The sequence below is a fragment of the Hyla sarda genome, chromosome 12 (genome assembly GCF_029499605.1).
Source record: "Hyla sarda isolate aHylSar1 chromosome 12, aHylSar1.hap1, whole genome shotgun sequence".
In the NCBI taxonomy this organism is placed as follows: Eukaryota; Metazoa; Chordata; class Amphibia; order Anura; family Hylidae; genus Hyla; species Hyla sarda.
The window spans coordinates 68,065,944-68,086,375 of record NC_079200.1 but is presented as its reverse complement, the minus strand read 5'-3'; the positions used below and the strand labels follow the sequence as shown (position 1 = coordinate 68,086,375).

The window sequence follows — 20,432 nt, the reverse complement described above, 5'->3', positions numbered from 1 at the left end:
CCAAACTAGTAAAAGCCCCAGCTGTTAATGTCCATGTCGCCTCCACATGCCGTGACTCCGAGGACAAGGGTAGGATCTGTGGGAAAGGTCTTTGTGAAGGTTATTAGTGAAGTTTAAAGGTCAATTGTCTTATAAACATTACAAAGGGACAGAGGGGCTGAGTCTTGTCCTCCAAGTATAATTGGATTGAAAATCCTCAAAGGCAGATTGACCCTCCCCTCATTTTTTATTTATGCCCAATTATTTTGGATGATGACACTGTGGAGAGGATCAGGGTAACGTATACTCTTCATGGGTTGGCTATCGGATTGTTCCTCTGCTGTCATATCTCTATATTTGCACACGACCATAATGCAAAAACATTTATCCCTCATAAAGGTGCCCAATTGGTTGCCATCTAGTCTTTCCAATACTACTAGCTAAGAAGCATCCCTAACAAGGGCAGGGTATATTAACAGAACCTGATCATGCAGATTAGTAAGTTGGCCCACTCCCATCAGCCGTTTACTTTAGATCTTGCATATTGTAGATATCGTGCATCTACAGAAAATTCCCTTCCCTATACTCTGTATCTACAAAAATGATTCACCTCATATACGTATACGCAAAAAATATTTACTCCCCACAGAAAAAATGTTTACCACATGTATCTACAAGGAAAAAAATTGTATACCTTGTATCTACAAAAATGATTCACTCCCCTCATACTACGCATCCTGGACCCCTATCGTACTACATATCTACAAAATATTTCCTTCTCCGAAAACCACGTACCGTATATACTCGAGTATAAGCCGACCCGAGTATAAGCCGAGACCCCTAATTTCAACCCAAAATCCCAGGAAAAGTTATTGACTCGAGTATAAGCCTAGGGTGGGAAATACCTCATCCCCCCCTGTCATCATCCAGACCCGTCATTAACATCCTCATCATCATCACCGCCTGTCATCATCCCACACATCCCCCCTTCATCATCCCCTTATCATCCCACACATCCCCCCTTCATCATCCCCTTGTCATCATCCCACACATCCCCCCCTTCATCATCCCCTTATCATCCCGCACATCCCCCCTTCATCATCCCCTTATCATCCCACACATCCCCCCTTCATCATCCCCTTGTCATCATCCCACACATCCCCCCTTCATCATCCCCACCCCCCTTCATCATCCCCACACCCCCCCCCTTCATCATCCTCTTCTCATCATTCGCCCTCAGTGGTCTTCAACCTGCGGACCTCCAGAGGTTTCAAAACTACAACTCCCAGCAAGCCCGGGCAGCCATCGGCTGTCCGGGCTTGCTGGGAGTTGTAGTTTTGAAACCTCCGGAGGTCCGCAGGTTGAAGACCACTGCGGCCTTCAACATCATCCAGCCCCCTCTCACCCCCTTTAGTTCTGAGTACTCACCTCCGCTCGGCGCTGGTCCGGTCCTGCAGGGCTGTCTGGAGAGGAGGTGGTCCGGTGAGGAGGTGGTCCGGGCTGCTATCTTCACCGGGGGCGCCTCTTCTCCGCGCTTCCGGCCCGGAATAGATGCGTTGCCTTGACAATGACGCAGAAGTACGTTGGCAATGAACGCACCTCTGCGTCGTTGTCACGGCAACGTGACTATTCTGAGGCCGGGCCCGAAGCGCTTAGAAGAGGCCTCCCCGGTGAAGATAGCAGCCCGGAACCACTATGCCACCGGACCACCTCCTCTCCGGACAGCCCTGCAGGACCGGACCAGCGCCGAGCGGAGGTGAGTACTCAGAACTAAAGGGGGTGAGAGGGGGCTGGATGATGTTGAAGGCCGCAGTGGTCTTCAACCTGCGGACCTCCGGAGGTTTCAAAACTACAACTCCCAGCAAGCCCGGACAGCCGATGGCTGCCCGGGCTTGCTGGGAGTTGTAGTTTTGAAACCTCTGGAGGTCCGCAGGTTGAAGACCACTGCGGGTGGGGGAGTTCACTCGAGTATAAGCCGAGGGGGGTGTTTTCAGCACGAAAAATCGTGCTGAAAAACTCGGCTTATACTCGAGTATATACGGTATCTGCAAAAAAATCTATTCTCACATACTACATACTGTATCTGCAAAAAAAATTTCCTCCCAAGCCATGCTTGTCCCAAAAATGGCTCCCCCATATTAATCATCTACAGAAAATGACTCCCTCTATACCTAGAAGAGAAGTTCACCCCCCCAAAAAAACAAAAAATAACCTCCCCCATACACCTAGCTGCTAAAAATATTCAACCCCCCCTCCCCCCATATCTACAAGGAAATGTTCACTCCCCTATACCATATATCTATAAAAAAATATATATGTTCATTCCCCCATATACTACTATTATTACTCTCTTAGCTGGGTCATAGATAATCCAATGGTGGACATATTTGCCATAACTTGGGTTCCAGTTAAAAATCATTTATTGGACCCCCCCCATCTATATCTTTACATGGTACAGTTTTCTGCAGAATTATGGTAACCTCTGCACCCCCAGCAAGGGATCATACAGGATTAGAAAAATGTGGCTGCTTTCTTACAAAAACATCAAATCTGTCCACAGGTTCTGTGTGGTGTTGCATGCCTGCATTACCAGACATGTCCAATGGATAGGTGTGGCGCTGTTTTGTCACCTATTTGGACAGCAGGATATTTCAAGGATTTTCTTTCCCTGTTTTGGGGGGTGATGACCCCCGGGCCCTCAGTCTGTGGCCCTCCCTTCCTTCAGCCTGGATAGAAGACTGGATAGTGTAGCGGTCGTATTAATTTTGCATCCCGATGAATCCACTTTTACATGACTTTGTACAAACACGTCTGGCGCTCTTTGTTCCTTCGGCTTCGCTCCCTAATTGATGTCTGTAAAAGCCCAAAGGTTTATTCTTGCGGAAAGCATGATTCATTTATCGGTGTCTACACCAGCCGCGCACATCTTACTGTAATTCCAAACCAGTCATACAAGCCCGGAGTGATTCACAGGCGGCATTGTGGGCAGGATGGAGGGTCAGCTCTGCAGCCAAGTCACTTGCTGGTGCCTTAGTAGGTGTCTATGGGGGTCCAGAATAAGATCAAAAGAAAGGGTTAGAAAAACATGGCTGCTTTCTTCCAGAATCAGTGCCACACCTGCCAGCAGCTACAGTACCGGATATAAGCTGGGGTCAGAGGGGGAAATATGTTTATTTAAGGGGATTACTGGGTTAAAAAAAAATGGCTTCTTTCTTCCAAGAACTGTCCCATTAACTTCAATGTAGATGAGCTGCAGTAATAGACAAGCAAAAAATTGTAAAGGGTAGAGCTCGCCTCCTCCGTGCTCGTGTAGCAGCCCTCCTCCACTGCGTCTTGAAAATAGAAAAAATTGTAGAATCCACGGCACTGGTTAAAACATCCTTTATTGTAAATCCATATAAAATCCAAATAGGCACAAGGTGCCCCAAACAACCAAGCGAGGTCGAAAGCAAGACCTCCTCTGACGCGTTTCCGCCCTACCGGGCCTTAAAAGGGTACTCCGGTTAAAACTGGTGGCAGAAAGTTAAACATATTTGTAAATTACTTCTATTAAAAAATCTTAATCCTTCCAGTACTTATTAGCTGCTGAATGCTACAGAGGAAATTCCTTTCTTTTTGGAACACTGATGACATCACGAGCACAGTGCTCTCTGCTGACATCTCTGTCCATTTTAGCAGCCATGCATAGCAGATGTATGCTAAGGGCAGCATGGTGGCTCAGTGGTTAGCACTGCTGCCTTGCAGTGCTGGGGACTTGGGTTCAAATCCCAAGGACAACAACAAATAAAGACTTATTATTATTATAATAACGTTAGCAGAGAGCACTGTGCTCGTGATGTCATCAGAGAGCATTCCAAAAAGAAAAGAATTTCCTCTGTAGTATTCAGCAGCTAATAAGTACAGGAAGGATTAAGATTTTTTTAATAGAAGTAATTTACAAATATGTTTAACTTTCTGCCACCAGTTGATTTAAAAGAAAAAAGGTTTTTCACCGGAGTACCCCTTTAATCATAGATGAGCTGCAGTACCACACATAACCTGGGGTCCGATGTGGCACTGCTTCTGGAAGAAAGCAAAGGGGGTTGTTACAAGAGGATTGCACTGCACAGGTACATTCACACTACAGAATTTCCGAGCAAAGAAAAGAAAGATTCTCTTTCTGGTGCAGTTGCCGCTAGAGATGAGCGAACTTACAGTAAATTTGATTCGTCACGAACTTCTCGGCTCGGCAGTTGATGACTTTATCCTGCATAAATTAGTTCAGCATTCAGGTGCTCCCGTGGGCTGGAAAAGGTGGATACAGTCCTAGGAGACTCTTTCCTAGGACTGTATCCACCTTTTCCAGCCCACCGGAGCACCTGAAAGCTAAACTAATTTATGCAGGATAAGTAATCAACTGCCGAGCCGAGAAGTTCATGACGAATCGAATTTACTGTAAGTTCGCTCATCTCTAGTCTGCAGGTTGGAGACCACTGCTTTAGTGCTTACCTTTCCTGAACCCTTGCGGCCATGTCCAATGCTGGCTCAACGGAGGGTGAAGGTCCCTCAGAGACAACTATGTCGCAGGATAGTATTGAGCAGCCCTGGAGGCGTCGCTGCTTTCACAAAAAACATTTTTAAATGTATTTTGACGCCTTTACATTTTCTGACATTGCTAAAGTGTGTTTTCCATGTGCAAAATTTCTTGGCAGGGATTTGCGCCAAAGATCAATTGGCGCAAATGATGAATTACTGACTAAAGTTGAAATCACACACAGGACCGTGCGATTTTGAGAAAGTTGTAAAAATGACAGTGGAGAAGATGCGCCAAACTTTGGCGCAAAAAGACACTGCGCCAAAGTATTGCGCCAAAGTTACGTGAACAAAAAAACACATAAATCCTTTGATAAATACCCCCCTATATCCAGAGGAGATTTCCGAACTGCTTTCTTCCAGAAACATTGCTACACTTGACTGCAGGCTGTTTGTGGTACTGCAGCTCGGCCCCATTCTCTACAATGTAGATGAGCTGTAGAGATGAGCGAATTCGATTCGTCGCGAACTTCTCGGCTCGGCAGTTGATGACTTATCCTGCGTAAATTAGTTCAGCCTTCAGGTGCTCCCGTGGGCTGGAAAAGGTGGATACAGTCCTAGGAAAGAGTCTCCTAGGACTGTATCCACCTTTTCCAGCCGACGGGAGCACCTGAAAGCTGAACTAATTTATGCAGAAAAACCCATCAACTGCCGAGCCGAGAAGTTTGTGACGAATTGAATTTACTGTAAGTTCGCTCATCTCTAATGAGCTGCAATACTAGATGTAAACTGGGAACAGTTGTGGCGCTCATTTTAAAAAGAAAGCAGCGGATATAACTAGTTCCTGAATAAACCTGGTGGTTAAGGCGATCTGGCTGAATGGCTTGGAAATTTTCTGGAAATGATCTGGAAGCCCCCCCCTTCCCCCGTCAGACAGATAGCTGCATGTGTTCAAAGCCAGACAACGAGATCTGGGGAGAGATTTTTTGCCTTTTGTAATGAAAATGAATGTGAAGTTATGGAGCGGGATATCACAATACATGAATTGTCTGCACAAGACAGACTTTTTGATTCTCTGCCGAGGAACGGATCTAAAATTTTAATTTTTGTTTCATTTAAATTGCATTTCCCTTTAAAAAAAAAAAAAAAAAACTCAATTGCCTACAGTAAAGTAACGTTATATGGATCAGTAAAATGTGGCATCCATTAAAATCCATGTTTAGGGTTTTGTGGCTTGCCCTATCATATGACCGTATTCATGGGGTATTCTCATTGTCCAATGGCGGTCTTTGTAGCTCTGTAATATATGGACTTTACCCGCATTAAAGGGGTATTCCAGGCCAAAACTTTTTTTTATATATATCAACTGGCTACGGAAAATTAAACAGATTTGTAAATTACTTCTATTAAAAAATCTTATTCCTTCCAATAGTTATTAGCTTCTGAAGTTGAGTTGCTGTTTTCTGTCTAACTGCTTTCTGATGACCCGGGAGCTGTGCAGTTCCTATGGGGTTATTCTCCCATCATGCACAGCTCCCGGGACGTGACATCATCATTGAGCAGTTAGACAGAAAACTTCAGAAGCTAATAACTATTGGAAGGATTAAGATTTTTTAATAGAAGTAATTTACAAATTTGTTTAACTTTCCGGAGCCAGTTGATATATATATATAAAAAAAGGTTTTGCCTGGAATACCCCTTTAAGGCCTCTGCTGCGGATTTCACCTGCAACAATACTGTAATAGAACCTGCCTTCTTTTCTACTTAAAGGGGTATTCCAGAAAAAAACTTTTTTATACATATCAACTGGCTCCAGAAAGTTAAACAGATTTGTAAATTACTTCTATTAAAAAAAATCTTAATCCTTTCAGTACTTATGAGCTTCTGAAGTTAAGGTTGTTCTTTTCTGTCTAAGTCCTCTCTGATGACACCTGTCTCAGGAACCGCCCAGTTTAGAAGAGGTTTGCTATGGGGATTTGCTTCTAAACTGGACGTTTCCCGAGACACCTGTCATCAGAGAGGACTTAGACAGAAAAGAACAACCTTAACTTCAGAAGCTCATAAGTACTGAAAGGATTAAGATTTTTTAATAGAAGTAATTTACAAATCTGTTTAACTTTCTGGAGCCAGTTGATATATAAAAAAAAGTTTATTCCTGGAATACCCCTTTAAGAAGGCTGGCTGACAATCAATACAGCCTCCATTATAACTGTCACTCTGCTTTCCCAGACATCTAAATGGCAGATCTGCCCTATAATGTTGCCATCTATCCTCTTTTGCCATGCAGAGGCATAACTTGCCATTCAGGGTTTTGGGAAAGCTGGATGAAGAGCCTAATTAAAAAAAAAAAAAAAATGTAATGCCGCCATCTATGAAGAACACAGCAACTACACTAGGCTGTGTTTTTTGGAGCCAAGGAATACGACATCCTCTCTTCTGACGCGTATTAACATAAAACGCCACTTACTATATACAGCAGCAAGCACTGACTCACTATTATAAACAGGGCTGATGCGACTATAATGGATTTAGCAGGCAGACAATGACACTGTTATGTACAGGGTTCAAAGTAACATCGCTGTTAATGTTATATATATATATATATATATATATATATATATATATATATATATATATGTGAGAATTATAAAAAAAAAATAATAATTTTTATACTTGCAGTACCACTTCTGACCACTACAGATAAATTAAGAATTTACTTTAGACCAGTGGTCTTCAACCTGCGGACCTCCAGATGTTGCAAAACTACAACTCCCAGCATGCCCGGACAGCCGTTGGCTGTCCGGGCATGCTGGGTGTTGTAGTTTTGCAACATCTGGAGGTCCGCAGGTTGTAGACCACTGCTTTAGACCTTTATGCAACAGCATATTTTTTAAACCAATAAATATGTCTTTGTACTTTTCTGAGAAAGCTGGGTAACAACCAGACCTCCTTTTACAGCTCCCACATGGGGTTGTCACTTATCTATCCTAATGGCCAATCTAGTCAAGCATAGGTCAATCTCCTCATTGCATACCAAGTGGATTTGCTGTGCAGGACTGTAGGAAAGCTGAGTGATCTCCACTGTGAATGCTGTGATGCTTGCTATATTGCGCACTAGATATGCTTGCCACGGCCCTGTCCCAATTTTTCTGGATTTAATAATTTTTGGTGCAGATCTAATATTCTTTACAGTGGACAATATCTGTCCTGTACAAAGATAACTTGGGTCCCTTTTCAGGAGCTGCCTTAGACCACCTCACTAGGGGGCGCATTGTATCACAGGCAAAGTGCTGCTCATTGCTAACCTATGGGCAAGATCTTCCACGCTTACACCCTCCTGTTGTATCTTGCAGGTATAGGTTATGACTAGACATGAGCGAACTTACAGTAAATTCAATTCGTCACGAACTTCTCAGCTCAGCAGTTGATGACTTTTCCTGCGTAAATTAGTTCAGCTTACAGGTGCTCCAGTGGGCTGGAAAAGGTGGATACAGTCGTAGGAAAGAGTCTCCTAGGACTGTATCCACCTTTTCCAGCCCATCGGAGCACCTGAAAGCTGAACTAATTTATGCAGGATAAGTTATCAACTGCCGAGCCGAGAAGTTCGTGACGAATCGAATTTACTGTAGGTTCGCTCATCTCTAGTTATGACCTCTATTTGGAGACCCTAGGTAAATGGCCATGTGCCATGACAGATCATATGTGACCAGGGCTCTACAGATCCTTCTATGGGCTCCCACATACCGTGAAACCTCCCACTGCAAATATGTTCACTTTCCACGAAATATATTTATGTATAGATTTGATACATATGTCACTCGTTTTTCTCTGGTTATGTCTAGGGGGATCAAGGACCATGATGCAACTCAGCCCAATAGGCCCACTTGTTATCCCTCACTATAATTGTATAAAACGTAACTTTTATTATTTCTCGAATTAAAAACCCAGCATTATATGCACTGATTCATTATGCAGGTACTGTCATCCTCCAGGACTGCCCCCCCCAACATGTTTCATCACAGGTGTGACATCTTCAGAGGTTATGGGGCAATGCCTGTGATGAAACATGCTGGGGGGGGGGGGGGGCTCTGTAAAGAGTTTTTAACAACAGCATTAGCACTGGTAACAAGCACACACTGCAAAGCTCGGTTTTTAATTCACCTATAGCTCACTATTAAAATTTGAGAAATAATACAATTTAAAGGGGTATTCCAGGAAAAAAATTTTTTATATATATATATATCAACTGTCTCCAGAAAGTTAAACAGATTTGTAAATTACTTCTATTAAAAAATCTTAATCCTTTCAGTACTTATGAGCTTCTGAAGTTAAGGTTGTTCTTTTCTGTCTAAGTCCTCTCTGATGACACCTGTCTCGGGAACCGCCCAGTTTAGAAGAGGTTTGCTATGGGGATTTGCTTCTAAACTGGGCGTTTCCCGAGACAGGTGTCATCAGAGATCACTTAGGCAGAAAAGAACAACCTTAACTTCAGAAGCTCATAAGTACTGAAAGGATTAAGATTTTTTTAATAGAAGTAATTTACAAATCTGTTTAACTTTCTGGAGACAGTTGATATATATAAAAAAAAGTTTTTTCCTGGATAACCCCTTTAAGTTTTATACAATTATAGTGAGGGATAACAAGTGAACCTTTTACTCAGTCCTATTGGGCTGAGTTGCATTAAAGGGGTACTCCGCTGCTCAGCGTTTGGAATAAACTGTTCCGAACGCTGGAGTTGGCGACGGGAGCTTGTGACGTCATAGCCCCGCCCCCTCATGGTGTCACGCCCCGCCCCCTCAATGCAAGTCTATGGGAGGGGGCGTGATGGCTGTCACGCCCCCTCCCATACACTTGCATTGAGGGGGTGGGGCCTGGCACCATAAGGGGGTGGGGCTATGACATCACGAGCTCCCGGCCCTGACTCCAGCGTTCGGAAAAGTTTATTCCAAATGCTGAGGGTCCTGAGATCTTCATAGACTATGTACCCCATTGCAAAAATATTCACAACCTACAAATCTATAGTTATATACATGTACCACATGTTTACTCTGGTTATGTCTAGGTTTAGAGATGAGCGAACTTACAGTAAATTCGATTTGTCACAAACTTCCCGGCTCGGCAGTTGACTTATCCTGCGTAAATTAGTTCAGCCTTCAGGTGCTCTGGTGGGCTGGAAAAGGTGGATACATTCCTAGGAAAGAGTGTCCTAGGACTGTATCCACCTTTTCCAGCCCACCTGAGCACCGGAAAGCTGAACTAATTTCTGCAGGAAAAGTCATCAACTGCCGAGCCGAGAAGTTCGTGACGAATCTAATTTACTGTAAGTTCGCTCATCTCTAGATCTGATACATATGTCACTCATTTCTCTTCGGTTATGTCTGGGTTAAACCATCTATATTTCCATTTTTTTTTCAGACCTCTGCTGTCTGCACTTAGGAAAATATTCTAGTGCTTTGAAATACGTGAACATTTTAGTGGAACACAGAGCCATCTGTTTAACGCATCATCTCTCCAGAATCCTAAATTATAGCTGAGTCAAGAGCCAAAAATTCTGCCATCCTCTGTTCACCTCGCCTGGGCCGCACCCCCCTCCCTCTCCCCGGCCTTCAGTCTGGATATGCTTCCATGTCTGAGATCGGCCGTATTCTGTAGACTCCTCAGACAAGTATATGCCCATCAAGGATCGGCTGCTATGGCAAGGGCTCAAACGTTTTTGGTAGGGATGCACATGATGCCCACCATTGGTTTTTGTATGAGGCCATCTCCTGACACTAGAGTCAAGACAGTCCTCATTGGTTACTGGCCTATCCAGTCAGATTGGCCTTCATGACTATGGGTGCAAGTGCCTCTTAAATTATTTTTGGTCGCAAATGTAAAAATTTGACCTAAGATTGACCAGGCCCCACGACCTACTGTGTACACTTCTTTTAAAGGGTACCTCTCATCAAAAAAAACTTTTTCTATATTATAGATTAATGTATGCAGAATAACTTCACAATTGCATGTTATTAAAAAATATGCTTCTTTCTATTTAATTTTCCACTTTGAAGAAATGACCACTAGGGGTCTCCCTACCAGTCCTGGCAGCAAGCATTTCAGACTCATGCTGGAGTCCTAAACACTACGAGCTGCCAGTCTGCTTTGTTCACAAAGGAGAACACTCAGAGCTGCCAGCCTGCTTTGTTCACAGCTTGTTTGGCTGTGAACAAAGCAGGCTGGCAGCTCTGAGTGTTTAGGACTCCAGCATGAGTCAGAAATGCTTGCTGACAGGACTGATCGGGAAAAATACAATAGAAAGAAGCATATTTTTCATTAACATGCTATTGGAAAGTTATTCAACATTCGTTAATCTAAAATATATCAAAAGTTTATTTGATGAGAGGTACCCTTTAAGAATGAACAATTTTCCACTTTGTGGGCCATGATTTATTTGCAGGCACAGTACCAAAAAAGGGACTTGCAAAAATGACATCTGTGTTGAGCTATTTCTCTGTAATTCTTCATGGAAATTTGGGCTTTACTATCCCACTATCACTAGTAGAGATGAGCAAACTTACAGTGATTCGATTCGTCAAGAACTTCTCGGCTCGGCAGTTGATGACTTTTCCTGCATAAATTAGTTCAGGTTTCAGGTGCTCCAGTGGGCTGGAAAAGGTGGATACAGACCTAGGAGACTCTCTTTTAGGACTGTATCCACCTTTTCCAGCCCACCGGAGCACCGGAAAGCTGAACTAATTTATGCAGGATAAGGCATCAACTGCCGAGCCGAGAGGTTCGTGACGAATCGAATTACTGTAAGTTCGCTCATCTCTAATCACTAGGGCATATCCTTTCACTGTCTAATCATGCAGATGGTATCAGACCAGAAAAGGCCAAAGACCCTGTTGACCATTTATTCATACATTTCCAAGAGGAATAATAGAGGAACAACGCAACACAAAGATCTAAGAAAATAATTACTAGAGACACAAAGATTTACTAAAACCAACAGAACAGGTCCTCTTTGAGGAGGCACAAGCATATCGATTACCGTATTTTTCGCCGTATAAGACGCACTTTTTCTTCCCCAAAACTGGGGGGAAAAGTGGGTGCGTCTTATACGGCGAATACACCCCTATCTCCGCGGTCACTGCGGCCATCAACGGCCGGGACCCGCGGCTAATACAGGACATCACCGATCGCTGTGATGCCCTGTATTAACCCTTCAGACGCGGCGATCAAAGCTGACCGCCGCGTCTGAAGTGAAAGTGACACTTACCCGGCTGCTCAGTCGGGCTGTTCGGGACCGCTGCGGTGAAATCTGACACCGGGAGGGACCTTACCTGCCTCCTCGGTGTCTGCTCTGTGCCGGGATCCCCTGCATGGCGGCGCTCTCCTTCGACGTCATCACGTCGTCGCGCACGCCGTCCCGTCATCCAATAGGAGTGATGTGATGATGACGGCGATTGGGGGAAGTTCACTGTGTTCTGTCCATAATATTGGCATTCATGTTTGAGATTCCGATTTATGGAGTGGGAAGGGAGTTGCCCACATCCCTGGTTATTTCACAGCTGGATACCCAACATAGTCATAGTCACCGCAGTCTTACCAGGTGTCGTCATCATCTCTAACTTGGGTGATGCTCATTTTTCTGCATTGGGGAGTCATCCCCTAAAATGTTGCATTTTGGATGCGCCCCCTTTCCCATGAGATCTTGAAGTCTGGAGTCCTGCAATACACATAGGACATGGCTGCCTGCTGCAGTCTGCGCCTCCTTCTATATGTGTATGTGTATATATATATATATATATATATATATATATATATATATATATACAGTGGTCCCTCAAGTTACAATATTAATTGGTTCCGGGACGACCATTGTATGTTGAATCCATTGTATGTTGAGACCAGAACTCTATGGAAACCTGGTAATTGGTTCTGAAGCCACCAAAATATCATCCAAAAATAGGAAAAAGTGAGGATTAAAGAAAAATAAGTAGAAAACTAATATAGATAAAGCAAATCCTTATATATAAAAGTAATAAAAATCTACTGGGAGCTGTAAATCACTGTCTATGTCAGTGTTTCCCAACAAGGGTGCCTCCAGCTGTTGCAAAACTACAATTCCCAGCATGCCCGGACAGCCAAAGGCTGTCCGGGCATGCTGGGAATTGTAGTTTTGCAACAGCTGGAGGCACCCTCTTTGGGAAACACTGGTTTATGTAGAGGACAGAAGCTTCTTCAGGGTCCTGTACAGAACACGCAATGTCCTAAAAAAAAAAAAGTAAAATGGAGCCGCCCTTACCTGGTGTCCAAAGGAGCAACTAACCCTGGTACAGGTAAAGAGTACAGAACATGTAATACCTCCCTGTACTGTAGGGGGCGTTACCAGACACCAGTGAGTGTATGCTCTTCAGTAATACACGGTTTTACCAGTGAAATATCCATTCTGATTGGTCGGTTCTTCCAGCCATTGACACGTTTCGCCGATTCCGTAGCATTGTATGTTGAGTCTGGTTTCAAGTTACAATGGTCCAGAAAAGACCATTGTATGTTGAAGCTGTTGTATGTTGAGGCCATTGTAAGTTGAGGGATCACTGTATACACAATTGGAGTAGCCTTTACTGTAACAGTGATGCCTTGAGATCTGCAGCTCTGTGCAATGTAGACGGCAGAGAGCATGACAGGATGTACTTCAGCAAAGACATTTTACACACTACTTTCCTGTGTGAGGGAACTATAGATCTGTTCATCCTGAGTTTCCTGTTTCATCAATACAAGGCAAAAATGACAGTGAAGACTGACACATGCAAAGCTAAATCTGCAGAAGAGGGGAAATAGAGGGATGAAGGTACAAAGTATATAGTTATGTTACATTCAGGGTCCTTCAAAAGCTGAATGACAACCTCTTTATTGCCATTGAATTAGCCGTGCGGGGGATGTTTTTGGAGTTTTTTGTGGGGTGGTGGATTGTTCTTCTCTAAGCAGCAGAGGCTTAGCCGTGTCCTACTTATGCCTAACTGGTCTTGGTTACTTTAATTTTACACATTTTTCACATTACAAAATTTCCCTTCATCCTGAGCTTACTAAATAGCATGCCAGATGTACAGTGAAGGAATGGTACTTTACTTTCAATTCAGGGTGTTTGTAAAGCTGGGTGACATCCTCTATTACCAATTGGGGGGGAAAGTGAAGAAAATGTTGAATCAGAGTCCAAAAATGTTAGTAGGAGGTTTTCCCCTCAGAGCCATAGCCTTTCTTCCTTATAGAAATATCACTCAGGACACCTATTCGGTATATGTGGCGGAGCACGTTTGCTCCTCACACCCGTTCCTGTAGCAACACGTCTGCTCTCGCCCTTTGTTGCCCCAATTCTTGTATTTCCTCGCCTGTTTGTTTTTTGTTTTTTTTTCAGTACAGTATTTTTATGGGACGGTGTCTTCTTTCAGTGCCCGGTTCCTCCTGCGGTTTTGTTTTTACAAGGTCTGTATTGTTCCTCAGGAGGAAGCGGCCAGCTAATCTCTTCCAAGTCCATGACGTTACTAAGAACTTCAAGGAACCTCGGCCCCAGACGGGTTAGAGGGAGGAGATTAGACTGTTTATAGATCAGTGTTTGATGTCTGGGCTCGGCACAGCCAGGAGAATGACTGTACACACAGCAGGTGGAAACTACTTCGACCTAGGCTTTGGGCCTAGGAATAGCCACCCATTGGCTTCAGCTTTACCACCGCTACCCCAGGGGGACTTTTTCAAAAGCTTTCCTATGAAAGGGGTGGGGCTTATTTGAATTTACATGAATGGGCATTTCGATGTTTGTGGATAAGGTTTAAAAATTCCCCACAAGTTGGGACCCTAATATTGTAAAATATGTAGGCAGTCCACAGGGAACTATTGTCCCCCTTGTTTTGGTACTTTATGGCGCTCTCAGTGCTACAACTCCCATCATACCCTAGTGACCCGTGGCTCTCCAACTGTTAAAGTACAACTCCCACCATGCCCAAACTCCTATCATGTCCTGAGAGTTTTCTGTGGTAATGGCGTGATGGTGGAAGTTGTAGTTTTACAACAGCCGGAAAACCACAGGTTGGGAAATGCTGCTCTAGATTTTTGGTGTACGATTCTAGCATTTCTAGGGCATGATGAGAGTTGTAGTTTCACAGGCTGAGTATGAAAAAATTGATGCCGTACTGGTTGCTATGTGCGTTTCAGAAGGGACCGCTAATGGGCTAAATACAAATTGCATTAGATTGTACTGTACAGACCTACCCCTTAGTATAACTTAGCATTTCTTCCAGCAGGGAGTTCTGGACTTGTAGTCCTCCATCAGGCCACCTCCCTATAGGCTTTGCATAGTGAATGTTTTTTTGGCAGACTCCATGAATGTTTTTTGTCCCCGGGTGTTGCAGGGAGTGTATAAGAATCTGTACATAATGGTTCTTGTGTCTTAATAAAGGGGTTCATTTCCATTTGGGAGACTGAACAAGGCTTTTGTCCGGCTGCTGGGACATATTCATTGCACGCTGCACAATTCTGTGGATCCCGGCCGCGATGTTTAATGCATTCCTCCCAATGTTCTTGGATACAAAAGAAGACGTATTAAAAATAACACTGTTATTACTCACCGCCGCAGAAGCCGCTTCACTCGCGTTCATCCCACCTCCGAATTTTGTTGTTCTTCTCTGGGAATGCGTCAGTGATTTTGAAATGCTTCCCTGCTGTCTGTCGGCCCCGTCCTCTGCCCCCTGCTCAGCAGTCTGCTCTGCTCTCATAGTAACACAGCTTCTCGTGTAAATATTCTTCCTTCTGTTTTGCCAATCAGGAGTCTGGGAAAGCTAGGTGACAACTGGTACACCCTGCCACAGTGGGGGTCATGAAGCTTTTTAAGAGTCTTGAATGGTTATTCATTCTTCTAATTCTGCAATATGGGAGATGGGGATTTATAGGCCCGGTTGATGCTCAGGAGTGCAGAAAGCCAGAACCCTAAATAGTAAATCTGCTTTGTAATGCAGGAATACAGGAGCGCTGGATGTATATGCAGATGCCTATGTTCAGGAGTTTGGCAAAGCTGAGTGTCCATTGATACATTTTACAACAGGGAGTTTATGAAGCCATTAAATGGCAATACCAATGGCAAGACTTGTAATGCAGGAATCTTATAGGCCGATTTTATGCTCAGGGGTCTGGGAAAGATGGGTGCAATTGATAAGGCCTCCAACCTCAGCCCTCTGTACCGCCAACCTCTGTCTGTCAGCTTAAAGGGGTATTCCAGGGGAAAACTTTTTTTTTTTATATCAACTGGCCCAAAAAAGTTAAACCGATTTTGTAAATTACTTCTATTAAAAAAATCTTAATCCTTCCAGTAGTTATCAGCAGCTGAAGTTGAGTTGTTGTTTTCTGACAACAGTGCTCTCTGCATAACTGAGAACACAGAGGAGTGCTATCAGACAAAAGAGAGCAAAGAGGATTGCTATCAGACAGGAGAGAGCAAAGAGGAGTACTATCAGACAGGCGAGAGCACAGAGGAGTGGTATCAGACAGGAGAGAGCACAGAGGAGTGGTATCAGACAGGAGAGAGCACAGAGGAGTGGTATCAGACAGGAGAGAGCACAGAGGAGTGGTATCAGACAGGAGAGAGCACAGAGGAGTGGTATCAGACAGGAGAGAGCACAGAGGAGTGGTATCAGACAGGAGAGAACACAGAGGAGTGCTATCAGACAGAAGAGAGCACAGAGGAGTACCATCAGACAGGAGAGAGCACAAAGGAGTGCTAACCCACCCTCACTTACTTTGACAGCTTGGACAAAGCCATGAGTTTATAAGCCAATGATTTCTATAAAAAGGAAATACAATTTCCTTATGAAGTATATTAGAAAAGATAATGTTTTGCCAAGATGTACAACATATAAAACGTTTTTGTATCTGACAGTGCCCATTTAAGAATGTCCAGAAAGGGATCAGACCCAAGGAACATTAACCTGTGTTACTGATATCAACTGCTCCACTATTATAAGCTGTGGACTATAGGGTTGCTGGCCCTTTAAGAGTGTGTCATGCAATGATTGCCCATCGGATCTTACTCATTAGTGACTTGTAATGGTTCCTATGTCCTTTGCTGTCATGAGTGGACAGACTGTCTACATCAGAGGTTCTCAACCTTTTTTGCCTGAGTACCCCTTGACAGCCCCTTCCCAAAAAATTGTAAACCCATATCATGTTGTAATAATTATAATATCATTCATATGGTTTACTTTCCTCTATAACAGGCCCCCTGTTCCTCTCCCTATCTCCCCAGTCCCCCGATTTACAGGTGATGTCTTCTGTAACCAGAGTTGTCTTCTGTAACCATATATAGTTGTAGGCCGCCATACTGTCCCGCTTTGGTGCTCCACTGCTCCTCTGGTCTGGGGTCTATTACTATGGCTCATAGCAGTAGGTCCCTGGTCTGCAGGGACAGTGGAGCAACAAAGTTGATGGTAGTTACTGCCCACCGCGCTTCCCCTTTGCTGTCCTCCTGCTATGCCCCTCGGTGCAGTGACGTCAGCCTACCATTTCTTTCAAAGTGGTCCAAACCAGTAACCAGTGGCTGTGGCTGCCATTACTGATTTTTTGTTTTCAAGTACACCCTGGAGAACTGCTAATTCCCCCATGGGGTACTTGTACCTCAGGTTGAGAACCACTGGACTACACTGTGGTGAGGTAATGGGAGGAGGATGATGGTGGTTGTGGTGCTGGCACTTCCAGACGCTGAACATATCCTTTTGATGCTACTTGAAGATGATTAATTAGGAATTGCCTCATCCGTCTGGTCAGTCAGGAGCTGAAATCGGAGCACTGAGAACACTGCGGGCCTGTGTGAGGATGCGGGCCCCTGTCACACCACTCCTCAAACCCTGACAGGAAAAACTTATAAAGGAAAGTTCGGCACTGCCTACTTCTGCTGGATACGGGTCACAATATGTAGTGGGGTAAGGAAACTGTCTCTTGGTTCTAGGTGGTGCGCTGACGTCATGCAGTGATAATGTCAACGTAGCAGAAAATTAAATGAAAACGTCAGCCACTCGCCATTTCTTTTTATTTCAAATACATAGTCACTGTATCCAACGTAGTATCGGGGATGGACACACACGGCGGGTTACAGGTGGGCGACAGCAGCCGTTGTTTCGCAACGGTTGCTGTCGCCTACCTGTAAACCCTTTGTATACAACGTAGTATCGGGGATGGACACACACGGGGGGGTTTACAGGTGGGCGACAGCTGTCGCCCACCTGTAAACCCCCCGCGTGTGTCCATCCCCGATACTACCACCTGTAAACCCCCCCCCCCGTGTGTGTCCGTCCCCGATACTACGTTGTATGCAAAGGGTTTACAGGTGGGCGACAGCAGCCGTTGTTTGAAACAACGGCTGCTGTCGCCCACCTGTAAACCTTCCACACTCCCCCCCCCACCCGCGTGTGTGTCCATCCCTGATACTACGTTGGATACAGTGAGTATGTATTTGCAATAAAAAGATAAAGAAGAAATGGTGAGTGGCCGACGTTTTCATTTAATTTTCTACTACGTAAACCCTGACATGACTTGACTCCTCTTAATAAGATTTGTTGGGGATTCCTGCGCCTGGCCTTCTGCAGAATTGGGAAAAGATGGTGGCTTTCTTTCAAAAACAGCACAACACGTGCCCACTGGATGTGTCTGCTATGGAAGTGAATAAGGCTGAGCTGCAATGCAAACGTGTGGCAATATGTCTCATAAAGATTCAACATTCATGTCCCTAAAACATAAATACATTAAGTAAACTGTAGAGTTCTCCTTTGAGTACAAATGTACAATGGGGGAGATTTATCAAAACCTGTGCAAAGGAAAAGTTGCCCAGTTGCCCATAGCAACCAATCAGATCGCTTCTTTCATTTTACAGAGGCTTTGTTAAAAATGAAAGAAGCGAGCTGATTGGTTGCTATGGGCAACTGGGAAATTTTTCCTCTGCACAGGTTTTGATAAATCTCCCCCAATGTCCTTAAACAGCTGGAGACACCCTGGTTGGGAAACCTTGGTATAGACACTTGTGACGCTACCAATAAACCATTATACAGAACTAGAGAGGCAAATTGACTCTTGGCCCCTGGGTCCTGGAAAATCTAACTATGGTATCATGCAAAAATTAGGGGGTGCTCTTCTGCTTTAGCCAGTTAAAGGGGTACTCCACTGGAAAATATTTTTTTTTCTTTTAAATCAACTGGTGCCAGAAAGTTAAACAGATTTGTAAATTACTTCTATTAAAAAAAATCTTAATCTTTCCAGTACTTATCAGCTGCTGTATGATTCACAGGAAGTTCTTTTCTTTTTTTATTTCCTTTCTGTCTGACCACAGTGCTCTCTGAGCAACTAGAGAGGCAAATTGAATCTTGGTCCCCGGGTCCTGGAAAATCTAACTATGGTATCATGCAAAAATTAGGGGGCGCTCTTTAGCCAGTTAAAGGGGTACTCTACTGGAAAACATTTTTTTCTTTTAAATCACCTGGTGCCAGAAAGTTAAACAGATTTGTAAATTACTTACTAGTAATTATCAGCTGCTGTATGATCCACAGGAAGTTCTTTTCTTTTTTTAAATTTCCTTTCTGTCTGACCACAGTGCTCCCTGCTGACACCTCTGTCCATGTCAGGAACTGTCCAGAGCAGGAGAGGTTTTCAATGGGGATTTGCTCCTACTCTGGACAGTTTCTGACATGGACAGAGGTGTCAGCAGAGAGCACTGTGGTCAGACAGAAAGGAAATTCAAAAAGAAAAGAACTTCCTGTGGATCATACAGCAGCTGATAAGTACTGGAAGGGTTAAGATTTTTTAATAGAAGTAATTTACAAATCAGTTTGACTTTCTGGCACCAGTTGATTAAAAAAATATAAATAAATAATAAGTGTTTTCCAATGTAGTACCCCTTTAACTGGCTAAAGCAGAAGAGCACCCCCTAATTTTTGCATCATACCATAGTTAGATTTTCCAGGACCTGGGGCCAAGATTCAGTTTGCCTCTCTAGTTCTGCATAATGGCTTATTGGTAGCGTCACAAGTGTCTATACAAGGGTTTCCCAACCAGGGTGCCTCCAGCTGTTGCAAAACAACAACTCCCAGCATGCCCGGACAGCCTTTGGCGGTCGTTTCTTACCCATTCCTCATTGATTTAAGTTCCTGATTGGCTGAAGATGAGGGAGGGACTCCTAACATTGATTCAGTAGGCACCTGCCACCTCTTATGATAACTTTTGAATAACTTTTTTGAAATTAGGTTTTTATAAAATTTCTGTATTGAATATAAGAATTAGAGATGAGCGCATTTACAGTAAATTCGATTCGTCACGAACTTCTCGGCAGTTGCTGACTTATCCTGCATAAATTAGTTCAGCTTTCCGGTGCACTGGTGGGCTGGAAAAGGTGGATACAGTCCTAGGAAAGAGTCTCCTAGGACTGTATCCACCTTTTCCAGCCCACGGGAGCACCTGAAGGCTGAACTAATTTATGCAGGATAAGACATCAACTGCCGAGCCGAGAAGTTCGTGACGAATCGAATTTACTGTAAATTCGCTCATCTCTAATAAGAATCTAGAGACTGAGAATAGTACTATGGAATGCATATTCTGTACGGCAGTGGACTCCAACCAGTGTCCCTCCAGCTGTGAAACTACAGACAAGCTCAGATGCTGTGACTCCCCTTATTGCCTTGACACAACCACTCCTGGCATGCTGCCATTAGGGTTCCCACCTGGCCGGTATTTTACCGGCATGGCCGGTATTTTGGCCACCCTGCCAACTAAATGACTGAGCACAGCTTCTAATCTGCAGTTACAAATCCTGCGCATCAAATCTGCGCAGGATCCTGTACGTGTGACCGTACCCTAAAAATACCGGCAATGCAATGGTCAGTATTTATCCAACCAATCCTTCAACTCCCGAAATGTTGCACCATAACCTA

At 44.0% G+C, this 20,432-nt stretch overlaps 1 protein-coding gene across 14 annotated transcripts in view; it reads left to right on the top strand.

The window, feature by feature from the left end:
* Positions 1 to 20,432, top strand: part of PMEPA1 (prostate transmembrane protein, androgen induced 1) — a 95,418-nt gene that overhangs the window by 48,344 nt on the left and 26,642 nt on the right. The gene's annotated exons all lie outside the window — the stretch shown is intronic.